The following is a 6,000-nucleotide window of genomic DNA, read 5'->3' as shown; positions in this document are numbered from 1 at the left end:
TGGAGGGTCTCTTGCAGAGGCGGGGGGTGGTTGTGGCTCACTGTGGGGACAAGGACAATGGCAGCAGAAGTTCTGGGAAGTAATTCTTGGCCTGAGCTTTCCCAGAGTCTGTCATTAGCCCCACCAAAGAGCCCAGGTAGGCTCCAGTGTTGCGTTGCCTCAGGCCAAACAGCCAAGATGGAGGGAACCCAGGCCCACCCATCAGCAGTCAAGCAGATTAAAGTTTTAATGAGCTCTGCCCACAAGGGCAACAGTCAGCTCTACCTGCCACCAGTCCCTCCCATCAGGAAACTTACACAAGCCTCTTAGATAGCCTCATCCACCATAGGGCAGACAGCAGAAGCAAGAAGAACTACAATACTGCAGCCAGTGGAACAAAAAACACACTCACAGAAAGACAGACAAGATGAAACGTCAGAGGGCTATGTACCAGATGAAGGAACAAGAAAAAAACCCAGAAAAACAACTAAATGAAGTGGAGATAGGCAACCTTCCAGAAAAAGAATTCAGAATAATGAGAGTGAAGATAATCCAGGACCTCGGAAAATGAATGGAGGCAAACACTGAGAAGATGCAAGAAATGTTTAACAAAGACTTAGAAGAATTAAAGAACAAACAAACAGAGATGAACAATACAATAACTGAAATGAAAACTACACTAGAAGGAATCAATAACAGAATAACTGAGGCAGAAGAACGGATAAGTGACCTGGAAGACAGAATGGTGGAATTTACCTCGACGGGACAGAATAAAGTAAACAGAATGAAAAGAAATGAAGACAGCCTAAGAGACCTTTGGGACAACATTAAATGCAACAACATTCGCATTAAAGGGGTCCCTGAAGGAGAAGAGAGAGAGGAAGGACCAGAGAAAATATTTGAAGAGATTGTAGTTGAAAACTTCCCTAACATGGGAGAGGAAATAGCCACCCAAGTCCAGGAAGCGCAGCAAGTCCCGTACAGGATAAACCCAAGAAGAAACACGCCAAAACACATAATAATCAAATTGGCAAAAATTAAAGACAAAGAAAAATTATTGAAAGCAGCAAGGGAAAAATGAAAAATAACATACAAGGGAACTCCCATAAGGTTAACAGCTGATTTCTCAGCAGAAACTCTACAAGCCAGAAGGGAGTGGCATGATATACTTAAAGTGATGAAAGGGAAGAACCCACAAGCAAGATTACTCTACCAGGCAAGGATCTCATTCAGATTTGATAGAGAAATCAAAAGCTTTACAGACAAGCAAAAGCTTAGAGAATTCAGCACCACCAAACCAGCTCTACAACAAATGCTAAAGGAACTTCTCTAAGTGGGAAACACAAGAGAAGAAAAGGACCTACAAAAACAAACCCAAAACAATTAAGAAAATGGTCATAGGAACATACATATCGATAATTACCTTAAACGTGAATGGATTAAATGCTCCAACCAAAGGACACAGGCTTGCTGAATGGATACAAAAACAAGGCCCATATATGTGCTGTCTACAAGAGACCCACTTCAGACCTAGGGACACATTCAGACTGAAAGTGAAAGGATGGAAAAAGATATTCCATGCAAATGGAAATCAAAAGAAAGCTGGAGTAGCAATACTCATATCAGATAAAGTAGACTTTAAAATAATGACTGTTACAAAGACAAGGAAGGACACTACATAATGATCAAGGGATCAATCCAAGAAGAAGATATAACAATTATAAATATATATGCACCCAACACAGGAGCACCTCAATTCATAAGGCAACGGCTAACACTTCTAAAAGAGGAAATCGACAGTAACACAATAATAGTGAGGGACTTTAACACCTCACTTACACCAATGGACAGATCATCCAAAATGAAAATAAATAAGGAAACACAGCTTTAATGACACAATAGACCAGATAGATTTAATTGATAGTTATAGGACATTCCATCCAAAAACAGCAGATTACCCTTTCTTCTCAAGTGTGCACAGAACATCCTCCAGGATAGATCACATCTTGGGTCACAAATCAAGCCTCAGTAAATTTAAGAAAATTGAAATCATATCAAGCATCTTTTCTGACCACAATGCTATGAGATTAGAAATGAATTACAGGGAAAAAACCATAAAAAACATGGAGGCTAAACAATACGTTACTAAATAACCAAGAGATCACTGACGAAATCAAAGAGGAAATCAAAAATACCTAGAGACAAATGACAATGAAAACACGATGATCCAAAACCTATGGGATGCAGCAAAAGCAGTTCTAAGAGGGAAGTTTATCGCTATACAAGCCTACCTCAAGAAACAAGAAAAATCTCAAATAAACAATCTAACCTTACACCTAAAGGAACTAGGGAAAGAAGAAAAAACAAAACCTAAAGTTAGCAGAAGGAAAGAAATCATAAAGATCAGAGCAGAAATAAATGAAATAGAAACAAAGAAAACAATAGCAAAGATCAATAAAACTAAAAGCTGCTTCTCTGAGAAGATAAACAAAATTGATACTACATTAGCCAGACTCATCAAGAAAAAGAAGGAGAAGACTCAAATCAATAAAATTAAAAATGAAAAAGGAGAAGTTACAACAGATGCTGCAGAAAAACAAAGCAACCTAAGAGACTACTACAAGCAACTCTATGCCAACAAAATGGACAACCTGGAAGAAGTGGACAAATTCCTAGAAAGGTATAACCTTCCAAGAATGAACCAGGAAGAAGTAGAAAATATGAACAGACCAATCACAAGTAATGAAATTGAAACTGTGATTAAAAACCTTCCAACAAACAAAAGTCCAGGACCAGATGGCTTCACAGGTGAATTGTATCAAACATTTAGAGAAGAGCTAACACCCATCCTTCTCAAACTCTTCCCAAAAATTGCAGAGGAAGGAACACTCCCGAACTCATTCTATGAGGCCACCATCACCCTGATACCAAAACCAGACAAAGATACTACAAAAAAAGAAAATTCCAGACCAATATCACTGATGAATATAGATGCAAAAATCCTCAACAAAATACTAGCAAACAGAATCCAACAACACATTAAAAGGATCATACACCATGATCAAGTGGGACTTATCCCAGGGATGCAAGGATTCTTCAACATATGCAAATCAATCAATGTGATACACCACATTAACAAACTGAAGAATAAAAACCATACAATCATCTCAATACATGCAGAAAAAGCTTTTGACAAAATTCAACACCCATTTATGATAAAAACTCTCCAGAAAGTGGGCATAGAGGGAACCTACCTCAACATAATAAAGGCCATATATGACATATCCACAGCAAACATCATTCTCAATGGTGAAAAACTGAAAGCATTTCCTCTAAGATCAGGAACAAGACAAGGAAGTCCACTCTCACCAGTAATATTCAACATAGTTTTGAAGTCCCAGCCACGGCAATCAGAGACAAAAAAGAAATAAAAGGAATCCAAATTGGAAAAGAAGAAGTAAAACTGTCACTGTTTGCAGATGACATGATACTATACATAAAGAATCCTAAAAACGCCAGCAGAAAACTACTAGAGCTCATCAACGAATATGGTAAAGTTGCAGGATACAAAATTAATGCACAGAAATCTCTTGCATTCCTATATGCTAATGATGAAAAATCTGAAAGAGAAATTAAGGAAACACTCCCATTTACCATAGCAACAAAAAGAATAAAATACCTAGGAATAAACCTAGCTAGGGAGACAAAAGACCTGTATGCAGAAAACTATAAGACACTGATGAAAGAAATTAAACATGATACCAATAGATGGAGAGATATAACATGTTCTTGGATTGGAAGAGTCAATATTGTGAAAATGACTATGCTACCCAAAGCAATCTACAGATTCAATGCAATCCCTATCAAATTCCCAGGGGCATTTTTTACAGAACTAGAACAAAAAATCTTAAAATTTGTATGAAGACACAAAAGACCCCGAACAGTCAAAGCAGTCTTGAGGAAAAAACACAGAGCTGGAGGAATCAGACACCTTGACTTCAGACTATACTACAAAGCTACAGTAATCAAGACAATATGGTACTGGCACAAAAAAAGAAACATAGATCAATGGAACAGGATAGAAAGCCCAGTGATGAACCCCGCACCTATGGTCAACTAATCTATGACAAAGGAGGCAAGGATATACAATGGAGAAAAGACAGTCTCTTCAATAAGTGGTGTGGGGAAAACTGGACAGCTACATGTAAAAGAAAGAAATTAGAACACTCCCTAACACCACACACAAAAATAAGCTCAAAATGGATTCGAGACCTAAATGTAAGACCGGACACTATAAACCTCTTAGAGGAAAACATAGGAAGAACGCTCTTTGACATAAATCACAGCAAGATCTTTTATTATCCACCACCTAGAGTAATGGAAATAAAAACAAAAATAAACAAATCGGACCTAATGAAACTTCAAAGCTTTTGCACAGCAAAGGAAACCATAAACAAGACGAGAAGACAACCCTCAGAATGGGAGAAAATATTTGCAAACGAATCAACGGACAAAGGAGTAATCTCCAAAATATATAAACAGCTCATGCAGCTCAATATTAAAGAAACAAACAACCCAATCCAAAACTGGGCAGAAGATGTAAATAGACATTTCTCCAAAGAAGACATACAGATGACCAAGAAGCACATGAAAAGCTGCTCAACATCACTAATTATTAGAGAAATGCAAATCAAAACTACAATGAGGTATCACCTCACTCCAGTTAGAATGGGCATCATCAGAAAATCTACAAACAACAAATGCTGGAGAGGTTGTGGAGAAAAGGAAACCCTCTTGCATTGCTGGTGGGAATGTAACTTGATATAGCCACTATGGAGAACAGTATGGAGGTTCCTTAAAAAACTAAAAATAGAATTACCATATGATCCAGCAATCCCACTACTGAGCATATACCCAGAGAAAACCATAATTCAAAAAGACACATGTACCCCAATGTTCATTGCAGCACTATTTACAATAGCTAGGTCATGGAAGCAACCTAAATGCTCATCAACAGACGAATGGAAAAGAAGATGTGGTATATATATATACAATGGAATATTACTCAGCCATAAAAAGGAACGAAATTTAGTCACTTGTTGAGACGTGGATGGATCTAGAGACTGTCATACAGAGTGAAGTAAGTCAGAAAGAGAAAAACAAATATCGTATATTAACACATGTATGTGGAACCTAGAAAAATGGTACAGATGAATCGGTTTGCAGGGTAGAAGTTGAGACACAGATGTAGAGAACAAACATATGGACACCAAGGCAGGAAAGCCGTGGTGGGATCGGGATGGTGGTGTGCTGAATTGGGCGATTGGGTTTGACATGTATACACTGATGTGCATAAAATTGATGACTAATAAGAACCTGCTGTATAAAAAAATAAATTAAATAAAATTCAAAAAACTGTCACATATTAACAAATTCCTACCATTCAGATTCTGATAAAAGAAAAGAAATATGGCTTTTCCTAGCCTTCTGAAAGACAGTCCTAACTGGAGAATAAGGAAAGTTGAAAACCTTAATTTGTAGTGCAATCATCTTTTTTTTTTTTATTTTAAAAATTATTTATTTATTTATAAATGGCTGTGTTGGGTCTTCGTTGCTGTGCGTGGGCTTTCTCTAGTTGTGGCGAGCAGGGGCTACTCTTCCGTGTGGTGCGCGTGCTTCTCATTGCGGTGGTTTCTCTTGTTGCGGAGCACGGGCTCTAGCCATGTGGGCTTCAGTAGTTGTGGCATACAGGCTCAAGATGTGGCTCGCAGACTCTAGAGCACAGGCTCAGTAGTTGTTACACATGGGCTTAGTTGCTCCATGGCATGTGGAATCTTCCTGGACCAGGGCTTGAACCCGTGTCCCCTGCATTGGCAGGCAGATTCTTAATCACTGCGCCACCTGGGAAGTCCCCGTGATAATCTTTTAAACCAAACCAGTAAGCTCAATCTCCACCCTAAATAAGTTTGCCTGCCTTCTCAATGTGCACAAATACATACATTCACACGTGCAAACATCCCT

This window comes from Leucopleurus acutus (assembly GCF_964270905.1).
Source record: "Leucopleurus acutus genome assembly, chromosome: 10".
In the NCBI taxonomy this organism is placed as follows: Eukaryota; Metazoa; Chordata; class Mammalia; order Artiodactyla; family Delphinidae; genus Leucopleurus; species Leucopleurus acutus.
The sequence above is the reverse complement of the archived record's forward strand: the minus strand, read 5'-3'. Positions refer to the sequence as shown.